This window comes from Heliangelus exortis, chromosome 1 (genome assembly GCF_036169615.1).
Source record: "Heliangelus exortis chromosome 1, bHelExo1.hap1, whole genome shotgun sequence".
Lineage (NCBI taxonomy): Eukaryota > Metazoa > Chordata > Aves > Apodiformes > Trochilidae > Heliangelus > Heliangelus exortis.
In genome coordinates, this window is record NC_092422.1 from 108,670,120 (window position 1) to 108,688,532 (window position 18,413).

The 18,413-nt window shown below is 40.4% G+C and overlaps 1 long non-coding RNA gene across 1 annotated transcript; it reads right to left on the bottom strand.

Moving 5' to 3' along the window:
- Window positions 1-376: 376 nt before the first annotated feature.
- Window positions 377-17,864, bottom strand: LOC139802383 (uncharacterized). The gene is made up of 3 exons (XR_011728583.1): window positions 17,688-17,864; window positions 9,696-10,017; window positions 377-8,131 (listed from the first exon to the last, which is right to left on the bottom strand). It is a non-coding gene; the product is annotated as an uncharacterized lncRNA (long non-coding RNA).
- Window positions 17,865-18,413: the final 549 nt, after the last annotated feature.

Here is an 18,413-nt window from a genome sequence, read left to right on the forward strand (position 1 = left end):
AATTATTTAGATCTTTGTTTAAGATTCTGTAGAAGTGGTAAATTCTACAAGAGTATCATTTAGATCCATGGACCTCTAGCAAAGAAGAAGAAGACTTAAGGAAGCATGACAATAATTTAATGCATGCAGGTTCTGGACAAGAATAATTATATCTAATAAAAATGCTGCTGTTGTGGTGGGCACTGTTTTAATTTGCCTCCAGTTGCAGATGATATTTCCTGTATTTTCCCTCTTCGTGAGTGTCTTCTGTGGAGATATAAATGTATAAATAATGCAGTATAAAAATGTGCATAACCATATTATTAAAATTTATCATGGCATTAGCTTTCAAAAATAAATAACAAGTTGAAGTTAAAGCTGCTAAAAAAAAAAAAAATTAAAAAGTTGTGTTTTATTTGAATAGTTCCATTACACAAAGCATTGAAATTTATCTCAGTGTTATTTTATTAGAACTTTTTAATTACTGTGGCAGATAAGCAGGACTGCCCATTATCTGTGTAAAACTTTTGTATTTATAACATCATACAATTTGCTATGATTGCTACAAAAAATATTCTGTTCCTGTTAAGAGTTTAGTTCAAACTGATATGCAAAAGCCAGTGTTCTGAGGACAGAAGGTTCCCCATTTTCTTTTGTTGGTCATGCTGGTCTTCTAAATCACAGTCATTCTTCTGAACTGAATCACAGTCTTCCCTTTAGCAGTATAGTGAAAGGAAATGTACAAAATCCCTCCCTCAGTACACCAGTTCTTAATGCATGGTAGCCAGAAACGTAGTCACTTTTTTCTTTTAAAGAAACCCTGCTGTTTACATAATGCAAGACAAGATCCTTCAGTAATCCAAAACTATTCTTTCAATTACCAGATTTTTTTTTTCAAGATACATAGTATGATGCCCAGCAATTTATTTCAAAGTGCAGCTTTGATACTTTGTTTCTTTGTGGAATATTTGTATCTATAGTAATGAGTGAAGAAAAAAAATTACTTCAAATACCATATATTCTAGCTTACCTGTCATCTTCAAAAAATTAAATGTCAGGTAGTAACATTGGATTTGAATTAGTAGCAACTGTGTTCTCATCATACTACTGAACTCAACAAAACCCTTTGTATACTGTTCCCAGTTTGGAGTGATATCCAGATTTAAATATTTCAGGCAGGAGTGATTTTTTTTCTTTAGTGAATAAACTAACCAAAAAATTATTTAAGGATAGCTTGTGTCCTACATGGTTCTGTAGTTTATCTGTGGGAGATCCAGTCTTTGTATTCAGAACACACGTAATGAAACAAGAAATTCAGGGATTGTAGGAGCAACACAGGAAATAGCACAAATTCATTCAGCTCATAATGAGATTTTTAAAGAACTGCTGAGATGATTTCAAATATCTGTATTGGCTGCAAACAAGTTTTTGTCCTTGAATTATCTTGACTTTATTCAGTTCAGAACAGTTTAATGTTTGCATTATAACTTCACAGCACTCAGAATCAGACACAGAAAAGAGTCATTTAGATCTATTGCACTCCCACTTCTTTGCTGGCCAAGGCAATGTTGTTCCTTAAATTGTATTTTTCTATTGTTAGCCTGGCCAGGATAAAGATTTATTAGGCTGCTGTTGAAAAAGGAACAGCTGAGAAAAGGGAACCACACAGCATGAAGATGAGAAGGCATCCAACTTTGGAATGTGATAGATTTGGGTCCCGGTTTTCATGCCAAAATATGGCAGGAGTGTCTTAGAGTACATGGGAAGCCTCCTACCAGTAAGTATAGAATTGTTAGTAAGGATGTCCACTTGTGTCTTACATGAAAATATAAGTGCCCTATAAGATAAACAAGTTTATGACCTTAGGTAGTGTGTTGGGTTAGTTCAGTGGTGTTTTGGCAGCAGGAGGGTCACAGGGGTGGCTGCTGTGGAAGCTCCTGGAAGTTTCACCAGTTCCAATCCCCGCTCCACTTCTGCCCAAGGCTGGGGAGATCTGGGAAGCTGGATGGGCCTCTGTGAGTGATATATTTGAGAAAGGGAAAATGAAACTGCAAAAATATAAGGAAAGGACCCACAGAGCAGAGGATGAAGAGAGAAAGCAACGCCAGAGAAAAGACCCCGAGGTCAGTGAAACAGGAGGGGGAAAGGTGCCTGAGCAGAGATCTCCTCACAGCCCATGGTGAGATGGCAGCTGTGCCCCTGCAGCCCATAGAGGAGCACGGTGGAGCAGTCCCTGAAGGACCACAGTGGGGTAAATGTGGATTTGTAGCTCCCGAAGTGTCACAGGGGGAAAATGTGAAGCAGCAGCCTGTGCAGGATCATGGAGAGGGACAGATGTGGATCTGCAGCCATGGAGGAGCCCATGGGCGAGGAGGTGACTCAGGGGCACCCAGCAGAGTCTGTGCCTGAGGGACTGCATCTGTGGGAGGGACTCATGTCCCAGGGGTTCCTGAAGGACTCTCCCATGAGAAGGAGCCCGTGTTGGAGTGGGGTGATGCTGTGAGGAGTCCTCCCCCTGAGGAGGAAGGAGTGGCAGAAACAGCGTGTGGGGAAACTGACCCTAAACCCCCCCTGCCCCTCCCTGTGCCCTGAGGGAGAGGCAGCAGGGAAGGGATCCGGGAACGGGGAGAAGGCAAAGGTGGGAAGGAAGGTATTAAGATCTGGACATGTTTCCTCTTTCTCCTTAAAGATGAAATTAGGGTTTTTTTTCCCTTCCCAAGTTGAACCTGTTTGGTTCAGCAGGACAGGTTCAGGTGTATAGCCTGTTACCATAATCAGGGAATGAAAACCTCCCTCTCCTTGTCTCAATTCATGAGCCTTAAGGTGGATTTCCTCCTCCCTGTCGCACAATGGGGGTGGTGGGTGAGGGAGCAGAGGCCTGGTTGGTAGCAGCTGGGCCTCAACCATAATAGGCATCTGCAGCTGACGTGTCAGGGGCAAAAAATTTTTTGGAAGGTTGATTAAAAAAGAATACTAGAATTAACTCTTAGGTATGTCTGGCTTTGATTTTAAATCCTTTTGAGTCAGGAAAAAAACAACCAAGTGACCAAGCAAACAAAAACAAACAAACAAAAAAACCAAACCCTAAGAAAAACTTTTCCTGATTTTAAAAGAAAGAAAGGTAGATTATGAGGTGTTTGGGTTTTTTTAAATGAAAATTTCTAAGATTTGTTGTTTGTGTGCTGGATAAAGGGAAGTGCTTTACTGGAGGGAAAAATTAGGAATCATATGACCACTAATAGAAGGCTGCAAAATTGTAATTATGCCAGTGAAGATGCCATTATTTGATAATTGTAGTGTAATTATTAACAAAATAATAAATACGAACATACTTTAGTATTTAACAAAAATAAGTAATGCATCCTTTGTCATCCTCTCCCCTGTTAGTCAAGTGTCCTTGTAGATCTTCAAAGTCATCTTTTAGTCCTTTACTAAGCACTAGTAAAAGAAAAAAAAACTTCAAATACTGCATAAAGCATCATTGAAGGCATGTGATGTAGTGCTCCTTGAAATGAGTAGGGTTGCCAGTGGTTAAGTCCTATGGTCTCTCATCACAACCCCAGGTAAAGAACTCCACAGCTAAAATCATTCTTTGCAGCTGGAGTGGTTACATCAGCATAGCAGATTATTGTGCTTCAAGTTACTCTGCGCCAACTGTGCCAAATTGTCCTTGTGCTTACATACAGCATATATGAGGTAGTGCCACTTATTTTGAGCTGTTATCCTCTGGAGAATCCTGGGTGCATGTTTGATGTGTTTCTTTGTTTTATTTTCACTTGACAGAAAGGTTGGCTTCCCAGAAGAGGATTCACCCCAACCTGTTAGCTCAAGGCACCACTCCATATGGCCATGCATTCCTCACTGTTCACAAACACTTGCCACAAGGGAATGGATGCACTCTTCCATTTCCTCCTACATGCTGTGGAATAGAGAAGCCTTCACACAGGTAGGAGGACTGTGACATACAGTTCTGTGATGCACTGCTTCTGTGAAAGAGGAGGGGGCAGGGACTAAGGGCAAAAAGTGACCATGAAAAAACAAACCAAAGCATGATAGGGGCTGATAGACAAAGAATTAGCTCCATACCAGCCAGACACAGTACAGATACCAAGGACATTAAGTTCACAAGGAAAAGAAACAAACAAACCCATTCCTTCCACCATGAGCCTGTCTGCAACCAGCCTTACAAGCTACTCTAAGATCCACAAACCAACTCACCAGTTTTCTCCAGCACATACAAATGTAAATTTTCTGCAGGCCAAACTCAACCCTGACTGGTGACACCTACACAAACACACTTGACAGAGGGGTTTCAGTGGGACTGATTACCTCCTGATCTTTACTTAAAGCCAGGCAAGCTTCAACAACATCCTTCACTCTACCAAGTGGCCTTAGGCAACTGGCAAGCCATAAAAAAATAAGGGAGAAAATTCTAGTCATGACAGTCTGCTCCTATGATGGTTAACAGGATGTGGATCTGCACAGTAAAAATAATGTTAAAGCAGATCATCAGGGAGTCTCTGCCTCCAAAGGTTGCCTTATGTGGAAAACTGTAAAAATACTAGGAAGACATAAACATGTAAGCTGGAATTCTCTGGTTACAGTTAGACATATAAGCCAAACCTGAAAGCAGATCACTTAAAAAAATAAAACTTTTAGGGAAGAAAAAACAAATGCAGAGCAGTGACTGTCAGAGCAAATATTTGCCTGTTATTCATAATTAGTCCACCTGCTATTTGCTGTGGCTTTCCTGGTTTTTATTGAGCCTTGCTCTCCACATGTGCCTGCTCTCCAACAGATTCCACTGTAAGAGACCAGGAAGATAAGCTGTTGTCAAGGTTTAACACTGAGCTGGCAATTAAGCAAGTGTCACATTCTCTCTATTAAACCCCCTCCCTTCACAGAGAAGGAAAAGGAAATAGAATAAGGAAAAGTCTTACAGGTTGGAAACTAAACTATATTTTATAAACTTATAAACAACAACCCTGATAAAAACATTAGTGATGAAGAAGAAAACAGTGAAATATGTGCAAACATACATATTGGTTTTGACTAGATTATGTTTTGAGGTCCCGATCCCTAATTTTGTATGATTCTATGAACTTTCTATAAGTCTGCTCTCCTTCACACCCTCAACAGCACTCACATCACCACTGAAGCTTCAGAGCAGGCCCTGGGAAGGTCTCAGGCTGGGGTCCTGGGATCAGTGGCAGGAGGAAACTAAATGCAGGAACACATAGATCAAGATCAAAGGCAAGTGAACAGATGGATTCCCCCCAGGACATGAGAGCAGACAGCTGTGGGTGAAGCGATGTATGGACTGTTTAATATCCTGGAGGTCTTCCTTCTATATTAATTACTATTCAGCTTAAAAAAGACCATTCCTGACTACAAAAGAGAAAATGGTCATGAAGACCACACTTGGGTCTAGCAGCTTATAAGAAGCTCTTTTCTTGTGGCTTGGGGTTTTTAAGCTATCAGTGCAGCACCAGTAACTCCAGTACACCTCAGTTTCAAGCTGATCTCAGTTTCAATGTTTTCTGTAACTCTAGAGGTGATATTTGCATAGAGTAGGAGGAGGAAAGCTACTGTCAGGGTTAATTCTCTTTCCTTATGCTTCAATGTGTCCATTGGGGAGGAATTAGGCAAGGCTGGAGGGACTGCAAACTAAGACAAGGTGAAGATTCATCTCCATCACCTCTTTTCTGCTTTTGTCTCATGTTCTGCAATCCTTTAGCTGTGTCAAAGCATCTTTCTTACTTCCCTAAAGCCAAGGGAAAGCCTGCACAAAGAACAGCATTTCTTCACTTTCTTCACCTGTGGCTTTACCACCCAGGTGTGCTTGAACACAGATTGCTGCTGTCCTACCCCTGATAAGTCATAGCTGGGAGACATGCCTTTTCTTGTCTCTAGTGGACCTGCCTCTTTTCCTTTAAAGATCCTCAGAGATGAGGAACTAATGTAGGGGTTGGAGGGGACCTCAAGGATAAAGTGATTTTTAAGAAACAAAACACCCTCAACTAGAGTTTGGAAAGTGGGTAATTTGAGGTTAGCTTTCTATGTGCTCCTCTGCTTCTGCTTGAGGTCCTATTTTTGTGAGATGCTGTGAAGAAGGCTTGCTGTTTCTCTGGGATGAAAATGGGGTTTCTTGAAGGAATTACATATGAGAAGTTTCTACTGTGATAGCAAAGAGGCAAGGTAGGGGAAAGAATTTTTTGTGTGTGTGATTTTCTTTTTCTTAATTTTTTTTTCCTTTGATTGATTTTTCCCATCAAAATACAGTATGGGCTGATTTATTTGTTTGAACTTATATCATTGGTATTGTATTTATCCACAGAAAAAGAGCAGCTGAAGCTGCCACAGGTGTAAGAAAAGCTTTTCTATTTTGAACAGCTCTCCATCAAGTGTCTCACCATAAATCTATTTCAAGTAGGTAGATCACTAAGTGACACTTTTTCATCACTCTCAAACTGCATTTGGACAAAGGATGTTGACATAAGACTTTTTGTCTCTGCCAACACTCCTAAATCACAAACCTTTCCTATTTCTGTGTGTGACTTAAGGAAATACAGTTGTGCTCTCAAATATAGAATTGGTTTTGTTTTCTTTAGAAGAAATACTTTGAGGCTTGGATATCACCTGCTCTTTCTTCTGCCTGTCAAAACCTGCTTATCACCAGGAGGAAACAGTAAAAATGGCTCTTGCAGGATAGAGAGATTGGTCTATTGTGCCTTCTATAACTGTTTTGAGGAAAGGCTGGTAAACCTAATTATGTTATCAGTGAGAAATTAGTGCAGAGCAAGCTTCTTTCTTCACTTTAGATACTTGCTTTTGACAAACCAGTGATGTGGCTGTACAAAACTAACGACTGAACCCCAGAAGAAATGCCATAATTTTCTAAACAGGACAGGGGGAAAGTAAATGGTAGTTGAGGATAATATGTAAGTGTCAGCTAATGAAAGCTTACCTGTGCATGGTTTATTCTAACCCATGTTTATGTTGAAGGTAGAAGATGAGACATGAATGAGTTGCTTAAGATTAAAATAACTAAATAGAACCAATATAATTTACTTCTTCAAACTTTACTTACCATTAAAAAAAAAAAAAAAACAAAAAAACAGACCTTTTAAAGGCAGTGAATGGCAAGATTACACTTTTCCATGTTCTCACAAATTCCCTTCTCTTGGCATGCAAGCAAGTTGCCAGTCATCGTAGAAAATGTTTTGGCAGTACCTTTCTGACATTTCTGTGTGGGAGGTGTAAGAAGAAATATCAAGTTTGCTCTTTGCTGTTACGGTTCTCTCAAGAAGTGATTTTTGAGGTGGAGATGCTTTCTGAAAGCTAAGCAATGGGGATTGTCAGAAGTTTCCAAAGGAGGAAATTGTTGGAGTTGTCAAAATGGCCTTTTAAAAAATATATTTATTAATTTTCTACCTGAGCAATAACCTTTTACAACCAGACTTGTGTGCTGGGTTTGACCCACTTCCACCAAACTCCAGCCTCTTGGGACCTAAGTCCAAGATCTTGGATGCCTTAGGGGGTTTGCCTGACTTGTGTGTGGGTCCTGGAAGCCCTGTGGGTTGGTGACAGCAGGGAAGCCAGCAACAGAAAGGACAAGTGATGACTCCAGCACAGATCTCTCCTCTGTGAAGTGACCTGAAAGCCCTGGTGATCCAGGTTTCTTCAGAAACAAGAATGCACAAATCCTGCAAGTTCAAACAAAGAGTGAATGATCTCTGCTCCCTCTCAAGTCTCTTGTGGCTGCAGGCTGAGCAGCATCTCTGGAGCCCTGGATGGCTTTTCTCTCTATTGTCCAACCTGGTAGAAAGGCAAACCAGGAGGTGACAAAGTTTGTTTAAAAAACACAAACTCTGATTTGACTCTACTCGAGTCTGCTGTGTCCAAGCAGGGGGGGGGCCTGTTTCCACTCCATCTCAAACCCTGTAATCCTCCCATGGTTTCATCAGCAGGTAAAGCCTTAGCATGGGGTGATGCCATTTTCCATTTCTTTTTATCACCGGGAAGGCAAATATTTGCCTCCCTAGGCAGGTGCAGGTGCATAATCCTAGAGCATGGCCTGAGCCCTTTTTGGATAGAGGCCGGAGTCTCCTCTGTGATCTCTTTTCAGCAGGTTTACTTCCTTCCATGAATCCTATTTAAGGTAGAAAGCAGCACACTTAGACACTATTATCACCGTTCATGTAATGGTAAGCACTCTGCTGGGTGACTAAATTGCTCAGCCTTACCCATATTAACCTTGAACCCCAAAAAATAGAAAATAAAATAATGAACCCCAACTCAAATAAAAACAAACAGAAACCTAATGAAAGTCAGAAGAGGCAGGAGGAGAGAAGGCTTTTGGAAGGGCAGCATGCAAGCCAGTTTCCTGGAAAAGAGTGCTTGGTGTGCAAGATCTGTAAACTGTGAAGGTTTTAAAGGGCATGGCCACAACCCTGCTGTTGAGGAGCTGTTGAACTGTCGCAGGCTGCATATGGGCTGCAGTCAAAGGAAACTTTGATTCTGTTTTGAGCTGGTGTGAAGTCAGAAGCGAAAGGGCAGTGCTGTTTCTGTAGTATAAAAAAGACAAGTAAAAGAATTTTGAATGCAAGAGAGCCTGGTATTTGTGTAATGAGTGGGGTGGGAAAGGCGTTAGTCAAAAATCCAAAAATCCAGCCTTTTTTTTTTTTTTTTTTTTTTTTTTTTTTTTTTTTTTTGTGAGAGAGAGAAATTGATTCCAAGCCTTTTAATTTGGTCATTTTTCCTATTTAGTTTCTTCTGTTTGGTTGTTGTCCAGTGGTACTACACTAATACATTATTAAGGCACTCCAGGGGGACGTTGTCATTATTTATGTTTTTTCTTTGTATTTTTACTACCCACACTATGCAAGCTAAGCTTTGGTCCAAGGAGACAGAAACAGGATTAACCTGGATGTGTCTTCCATTTACTTCGGAATCAAAACAGAAACTTGAATAATAACATCTGTTTTCAGACTATCAGATTTCAACTGAATTAGCACCCTGGGAAAGGCTTATATTTGGCATTTTGCCTAATTTGCCTACTGTTCTGAAGTGCTAGGTGTTTATTTAATTTACACTGTAGTGCTATCCTGGACAGACAAACATCAGGGATCAATTGTTCCCTTGAGTGGCTGATGCTGGAACACAACTTGGTACTGCTGGTAGCCCAAGAGCAAATGCCTTTCATCTGGTGTTACTGGGGTGAAGACAGAGGCAAGTGAAATCAAGGAGATATATGTAGGCATGTGAATCTGTGTCAGGGAAGGCAAGAAAGTCAGAACTAGTTTGAGTCCAAATGTTAAAGGTGTTATCAGGCTTACACTCTCATAGTAGGCAGGACTTTTTTGATCATTAATTTTCCCTGAATAGCAGCTGGTGAAGTCATCCACACCCGAATTACAGCTTCCTGGTTTGGAGTCCCTCTTGCTCTATAACTGCTATTGTATTTTATTTTTTTAAGGTCCTCCTCAGCAGTCCCTTTGGTCACCTCCCCTTTGCTCCTGGGTGGCATTTGAGCTTTTCCCATCAGTGGAAAGTGTATTTCCTTTCCTGAGGTGTCTGTCTTAGTGCCTCATGAGTTAACAAATCTCAGAAAAGGGTTCTTTCCTGTCATCCCCATGCCCCTTCACACCAAATTTTCTCTTTTTCCTGCCCTCCCACTCACCCTGGACTTTGGATTGAAGTGCCTGGACACTCACTTTCTACCAAGCAATTACTTTCCACATAAAGTAGGTTAAACTGAATTCTTCATTCATCTGGAGACATCTGCAGCATCCACAAGAGAGAACATTGGCACAAAGATATATAAAAGTCAGCTCAGAGGAAATGTCTGTAAATCTACTGAAACTAAATCTGAAAGGTCACCCTCCACTTTCCCATTTCCAGCTACCTTGTACAGATGCTTTCCCTCATCATCAGTTCTGGGCTCACACGTGCTTCAGGTTCCAGACTGCTCCTGCTGGAAACATCCATACCCACTTCCCAGCCATACCCACTTGCTCCCATTGCCTGTCTGCTCTCCTGGAAACAGACGCAGCTTTAATCTTTATTCAGTTTTTCCACTCCCAAACCATATTTCCTTTCGATGTTTTCAGGAGCTACCACCATATTGAAATGCACTCTCCTTTTCAGATAGGAAGGTGGGAGAGTATTTCCACAGCATATTATGTCCCACATCTAGTATTTAATAAGCTTATTTAAATATTTCTGGGGTTACCAAGGAGTAACACCTCCATTTTCCCCCACTGTCTTCCAAGACACATCAGCATTAACCTTTCATTGTGAAATGTCTCTATCTGCTGAATTTTCTACTGGATACCAATTCAAAAGTTGACCCAAATACTTGTTCACACCTGTAAATCAGAAATATACATGCAGCTCATTACTAACTCCTGGTTCAGCTAATTTAGGGTAATTATTGACTGATACTTTTGAGGAGTGATCCCAGCCTTACAGAATCTTTTTTGGGATTTAGATTTTATCAGATGACATGTAGAAGACTGACTTTCATGACAACATTTTCTTGCAAGAAGAAACTCCTGAGTTTTCCCATGCAGTTTTTAGAACTTGAAGCTGCTCTTCTCTCTCATAAAGATATTATAATAGTATGAAGAGGAAGAAAAAGTCAGTTGTGCAGTGAATTCAAACAAGCTGGAGCTTTATATGACAAGATGAAAATCTGTGCAGAAGCCACTGGAGCCTAAGAAACCACTGGTGGTGGCTTTATAATGTTTCATAAAGTCATTTTGTAAACTTAAGTTAATATCATAACTTCTTGACTAACCTGATCCCCTCTCAAAGTGCTCAGAGGAAATATTTGCTGTCTATGTGGACCAAGTGTGGCTACAAGGCTGTGGGCTACAGCTTAAGAAGAGCTCTACTAGAATATGGAAGGAAATCCAGGGAATTCAAATATAAAAATTGAAGTAGTTTGTCTTCATTCTCAACTTTTAGCTGTAGTTCATGTGGCATGAGCGTCTAGGCATGAATATTTGTGGGCTGATATTTTTAATTGTTTTTCTGCTGGTCAATAAAGTGAATACCCAGTAGGAATTATGCTTGACTGTGCTTGTTCCACTTAGAAACAAAGAGAACACAATATGATCAGCAGAAAAAAATTGCAGCTGGGAGCTTTACAATAAAATACAGTTCTGTAGTTTCTGAAAGCTGTAATACATTAAAAAAAATATAGAAGAACACTGAAAACTACAACTCTGATTTCCTTTGAATTATTCAAATCTTATTCACTGACACATCACAGAAAAGTGATGAAACTAAAAAATTGAACTTCACATACTAACAATACACTGCTAGCCTATTAATGTGTCTGTCTGCTGTAATGATCTTTCTGTTCTACCTGTGCAGTCTTTGCATGGGTTCATCACTCTCCAATGTTTCTACTGATGAAGTACCTACAGCCTGCAACTGCTATTGTTAATTATTTCTTGAGGCACAGTCTGGCATATCAGATTAGCAGGACGTCCACACATGGTGAAAAATACCTCAGACCTCATTACCACCTTGAAATTTGATGATGCTTTCCAACCTTTTTCTGGAAAACCATATTTTCACTGCAGACTGCTATGACACCTTAACAGCCAATTTTCTGGGTTTAAAAAAAATTCTGTAGTACATATTCTCTTGTGTAAATGCAAGTTTGAAGAACTATGAAGCCCACAGTTTAGCAGTCACTGAGTGGTCCCTTCCATCTAGGACACTTGCTTGCTATGCAATGTAGGAAAAGGGAAATTGATCAGACACATATATAGCCTGTCCTCAAGGAGTCTTGCCATAAAACTGGTGTGTAGTCACAAGTTAATAACAATTCTGTCACAAGATAATGAGACAGAAACGCTTACAATTAATTATTTTCATTGGACATAATGATTGCTACTTCTCTTATGTAATATATGATCTTATACTGGGAAGGTAATTAATGTCTGTACTCTTCAGTGCTTTAAGGTATTTTCTGTATAAACATACACATTTCATAATGTCCAGTTTTAGAGGATGACAAAATCAGCTCTATCTTGATTAAGTCCTGTGATTGCAGGACTTGTAAAATAAGATATATCACATGTGTGAGAGTACAAAGGCAAAGGACAAATCCAGCCTTCTGACAGCCAACTTGCTGGCATAGATAAGCTGCTTTTATTTTTTCCTCAGAACCAAAACAAACTATTTCAAAATATTTAAATATTTCTCTGAGTTCCCTCTCCAGACTAATAGTAGCAGTAAGTTTGAGCTAGCAGATTTCAGGGCAGATAAGTTCACCTTGAAGAAGATTCAGAGAAAGAAAACTTGGCTGGCCCAGGCTGTCCAGTGAGCTTTTGAGACAAATGCAGTTTTCTATTCCTGGTTCTCCTGGGACTCATTTCTTCTAATCAACTGGCTACAATGCTGATGATGCAGCATTTTTGTGTGTTAATCTCTGCTTACTCATTAAGTGTTATTCAAGAATCTGGTTTTAGGAGATTGTACCATGTTTTCAGCATGCGTGCTGGCTGCCCCTTCCAGGCATGAAATTTTAAGTGTTAGTTTAGACTCAGAAAGGAAGGCTCTGCCCACCTCAAGTAATTCCTTGTCCTTTACTGTCACTCTTCCGACTTGTAATTTAGCTTTGAAGCTTTCGCTGTGGAACAGAGGGAGTTGGCAGAAAAAAAATTCTCTTAAAATATTCTATCTTCCACTCCTGATTTTAGACTAGCATGCCTTAATTTCATCATTTCAAGCAAAGAGACTTTTGTAATTTTCTTATTTGGTAATTGTTGCTGCATATGCTGTTCTCAGCACAGTTTACCTGAAAGATCAATGCAGCCTGAACATTTTAATGTGGCACAGAGTAATCTGTATTTGCTATAAACAGTACCTGTGGATTTACTTTGGATAGATCTAATCCTGTGGCAATTATTGAGGGAATGAAAATAGACCTTAGCCTGGGGCAAAGAGGATGAGAAAGGAGTAGGAGACTGTGTAATCCTGGGTAACACAATGGGAGATTTTCTGAGCTGTAGGGAAATTATTTCTGTAGTCCACAAAGTGTAGTGACTGAATTGTTTGTACACTTTGCAAAAGGCAATTGTCCCAAATGACATGAATGGGATTTATTGTCCTCTAAGGTTCACTATGGTAAATTTTTGTACTCTTCCTCATTTCTGTAAGCACTTCTAAATTAATAACAAAAGGTCTTTAGACGTAACTTTGATATAATGTAATACTAGCTGCCATCTGAGGTACTATAGCAAAATCAGAGTGGTGTAACACAGGGAGGTACAGGTCCCATTCCATCAGGAAGCTTGTGGTGGGTCTTGCATCACTGAGCCTCTTACATCAACTCCTCAGCAAAGCTAACACCATAAATCACAGAATTTTGGAATGTTAGGGGTTGGAAGGCACCTCTAGAAATCAAGCAGTCCAACCCCTCTGCCAGAGGGACAGTTTCACCTAGAGCAGGGTACACAGGATGACATCCAGGTCGTGTTTTAATGTCTTCAGAGACAGGAGACTCCACAGTCTCCCTGGGCAGTCTGTTCCAGTGTTGTTACTTCGTCAGTAAAGAAGTTCTTCCTTGTGTTTTGGTTGAACCTCCTGTGTTCTACTTTGTGACCATTGTCCCTTGTTTAGTCACTGGACACCACCGGAAAGAGTTTATTTCTATCCTTTTGACACGAGCCCTTTATGTATTCAGAAGCATTGATGAAACCCCTCCTCAGTCTTCTCTTCTCCAGGCCAAACATTCCCAGCTCCCTCAGCCTTTCCTCATATGGTAGATGCCCCAGTTCCCTAACCATCTTAGTGGATCTGTGCTGGACTTTCTCCAGTAGTTCCTTGTCCTTCATAAACTGGAGAGCCTGGAAATGGATGCAGTATTCCAGGTGGGGCCTCACCAGAGCAAAGCAGAGGGGGAGGATAGCCTCCCTCAACCTTCTTACCACACTCTTCTTGATGCACCCCAGGATGTCATTGCCTTCTTGCCACAAGGGCACATTGCTGGCCCACGATCATCCTGTTGTCTACCAGGATTCCCACATCTCTTTTCATAGATTTCTAGCGGGTCAGCCCCTAACCTGTGGTGGTGTGTGGGGTTGTTCCTCCCTAGGTGCAGTCCCATACATTTTCCCTTATTGAAACTCATGCAGTTTCTCTTTGCCCAATTCTCCATCCTGTCGAGATCATGGTGGATGGCAGCAAAGCCCTCTGGTGTATCAGCCACCCCTTCCAATTTTGCATCATCAGCAAACTTGCTGAGGATATATTCTGTCCCCTCATCTGGGTCATTGGTAAATATATTGAACAGGATTGGACCCAGTACTGACCCCTGGGAATAGCACTTGTTATTGACCTCCAGATAGATTCTACACCACTAATGAAAACCCTCTGATATGCTTGAGTATACTAACAGTGGAGCACAGGCACTGAGAGGAAGCAGCACTTTATAGCTCTCTGTGCAAGGTTCATCATAACTATGCTGAAAACTGCAGTCAAGATTCTTTTTTAATTCATTAGTCTAAGTAACTACATAATCTGTTATTTTGAAGTACTAGGCAGCCACCACCAAGATCCATGGTTGCCTTTTTATCTATTTCCTTTGGTTATTTTCTTGTCCTTAGACAGCTCTACTTGCATTTTGAGGTTGCAAAACTAACTGCTTTCTCATGGCACTTTGCACAATTGGGCCTTGGATTTATGATAATAATATTGACAGCAATTGTAAGGATGTTTTTGAAGCCTTCCCTGAACGAGTTTCCTGCTGTGCAGGAACTTTCAATCACAACCAGGACACAGCTGAATGATTCAGACAGAATCTCTCATGCTTATTCAGTCCTGCCAAGAAGGCAGTGACTGGCATGAAATCGCTGTAGCTGTGGAGGTCTGACTGGGGGTAAGTAGCTGAATGAAAAGTGTCACTCTGATCTGGCTATCTTGTGATGCCTCATAGAGAAAGAAGCTTTTATGGGGTGATTCAGGAAGGCTGAAGTGCACCAGTCTATCCCTTCTTCTTCCCCCACCCCTGGACTTCCCCTATGCCTGGACTGACACTGGCATAGAGAATGTTTGCTCCCCTAGGAAGGTGAAGGTTAAATTCATGTTACAGGACTAGGTTTGTATCTGTTTTGCAGCACTCAGCCTGCCAAATGCTGTGGTAGGACATGATTTTGGTTTGGGATCAAAGGGAACAGACATTTGTTATGTTGCCTTATGTTGATCACATTTAAGGCATCCAGCTTGATACCAATCACCTGTTGTAGAAAGAGTTGTTAGTCTTTTCCCAGGTAGTGGAAAGTAGAATTAATGTGTTTGATGTCATATTGTTTGAACTACATATCCAGTCAACAGTCTTTGGGGCAGAACAGTAATTACTGACTTTTGTTTACTTAAGATAAAAATCAAATACAAAGAATGCTCATTTCTTTTCCTCACTAAACATTTAAATTTTGGATAATTTCTTGTCTATACATTCTAACTACTGATCTCATTGCTTCCTAGGGGTGATAAAAAACACTAATAATTTATTTTCACTCTATATGGCGTGTTTATGGCAATGCACCTTCCTCAGATGGGTGGTTTGTATATTTAACCAGCCAACATAAAATTGCTTTGGACACAGCTCACTTTTGCTGGCGCTGAGGATTACAGCAGTAAGTATAGATTAGATTAGATTAATATTTTGCCTCAGATGTTTTGGTTTAAATTAAGACAACAGATGATCAAGCACAAAGCAAGTGTGTGTGCACAAAACAATAGTGTGATGCAAGCTCAAAAGGTTCAAGCATTAGAACCAGATGAGACCAGGTTCAGTCATGTGAATTGCCATAGTGATAAAGTAATGTGCATATTTTTCACTGAAATCCAGGTGCCACTGTTCAGTTTGTAGCAACAATTTCAGTTCATAAAAGAAATGGTTCGTTCTCATTACTTCTATATATTCTCCCATTCTGCTGAGCTTATAGAAAATAGTGTATTTTAGTACTTACACCACATTCAGTATTGTAATGTGGGTTATATATAGGCTACTTGAGTTCTACAGTTTCTCCTATTTGTTCTCGTCACAATGACTTGTTTTTTTCATTAAAAGGAAGCCCATGGAGTATTAGTCTTTTTTCTTAATTATTATTATTGGAGAGATGAGTTTTCTTACTTCTCCTTTCACTTCAGACTCCACTTGAATCTTTCATCTGGTTCTCTAACAAAGCAAGGCTCCTATAATTGTACTGTCTGGCTAGGCATGTGTTTACCCCCCAAGTCTAGTTGCAGTAATTTTTTTTAACCCATGGGCTGTTTCAATTCCACTTGATAGAGTAACAGAGATTGCAAAGATAATTTGGTTCTTCTAAGCTTTGCAAAATTAGTGGTCCAAGAAGCTGAGGGAATAGATGAGTCCTCTGAGGAAGGAGATGCATCATGATTCAGATCTGACATGGTACTGACAAAGTTCTCCATGGGGAGGTGAACCTTGCCTGAGGTAGAGTTCTGCTGGACCTAGTAATCAACAGTGAGATACTTGGGCATCCTGATTTCTGTCCTACTGCTGATCTTAGTCGTCCTGCTTACATTACTCTGAAAAGAGTTGCAAAGTCTGGAATGCCTGGTGGATGCTCTCTTGTGTCCATCTACTTTATGTCTATATGGAGACAAACCTGATTTCACCTTTCTGTGACCCCTTTTCTTTACCAATTTCCCCTCTCCCCCAGGACTTCTGCTGTTTCTGGCAGTTTTAGGGGCTTTTTTTCCTCTCAAAATGTTGCAACACTCAGAAACTAGTAAGAGGCATTTCACTCCATTGTGCTAGAAGAAAAGATCCTGTGTCCTCAGGTCTGTATTTCTGGCCTCATGACCAGCAGAGATGTACTTGAAATTTTCTTTATCTTAACCCCATTCTTTGGGTTTGTCAGTGTTAAGGTCCTGCATGCAGAGCTGTGCTGCACAGCAAAAACAAAGAGAAAAACCTCTATGTGGCAACTTAAAGATGTACGGGAAAAGGAGCCCAAAGTTACTTGGGTTAAAGTGCTGGAAAAGTACGTGAAGCTAATTAAGGGGAGGAAATTCACTGGGTAAGTATTTTTCTTGGTTGTTAATAAATTCAGAGGAAGGAGTTTTACCAATTCATAATGTCCGTGAAAGCCATTTGCTCATTGTCATGATTGGCATGTATTTTGATAACAAGAAATAAGCACCTCATCCTCCACTGTTACTCATGCATGCACAATTCTTCCCATTTAATTCAGCAAGACTAATTATCTGAATTGGTGACATTAGCTTGAAGCTACAGCTTTGCAGATTGAGTCTCTGGCTTTCAGAACAACTTCTTTAAAGGAATTAGTCATGTCTAAGTACAACAGAACTGTCAAATTTCATCCCTTGGATTCGTCTGATGCTTTGGTTGCAAAGCCAGAATTATGCAAGATCACCCTCGTGGCAAGACTTAAGGCAATGTTTATTCTAAACTTATGGCTCTGACACCCCTAAAATGTCTCATAAAGTTTTGGCAACTGCCTTACCAGCTGACAGTAGATGAGATAAGACACATTTCACTTTACCTTCCACCTCACTGGTGAACTTCATCATCTGCACTCCAGGGATGCCTGTTGTCCCTTTGCAAATCAACTTCTGAACTAACTCCCATTTTAGTTTAAGTTACCATGCAGGCATGAAAACTGCAGCTAATTCTCAAGAAGACCCCGAACCCCTACCTTGGCAGCAACAAGAGCAATTAAGGAGACAGGGCTGAAGCCAGCAACATTTCAGGAACTGGAGCTCAAGTGGCTTGGGCATTACTGCCTGCAGAGTGAAAGTATCTCTGGAACCACCACAGCTGGAGGAAGGAGACCCTTTGATTTTGTCCACTTATATCCATTTAAAATAAAAGGCAATAGGCAATGCTTATCCTTACAAATCTGCTTTTAGCTATAAATTGAAGAGTTTCAGTAACTCTGTCATGCCTGCACTGTTACAGAGGAAAATACTGAAAAGTTTAGGACCTGGCACACTTGTTTATCCAAGGTCAAGCAGAACAGGGAAGGTGGACAGAGGGGAGAGGCCATGACTGTGTTTAACTAGTGAGGTCTTTTAGTCTATATGTCATTTGTCATCCCTTATCTTTGAATGAACTGTTCATAATTAAGCAGTGCAACTGAAGATGTGAAATTCTACATGGCAAATAATGAACTTGCACTTCATTTATCTCTTTCAAGTATTTAATGAATTTTCAGCCTCAGCTAATGAATAATGGCAATTTCAGGCCCATTGTCCTATGCAGGAAAATTGATAATGGTCTAAGGATAGTTTTATACCTAGGAGCATGGTAGATATTGCCAAAATATGCATTTCTTTTTAGAAGATCCCACGTAATCTTCATATTCATTATATAGCACATATCCACAAAGAACCCCAAACACAGAGCATACAGAATCTGCTCT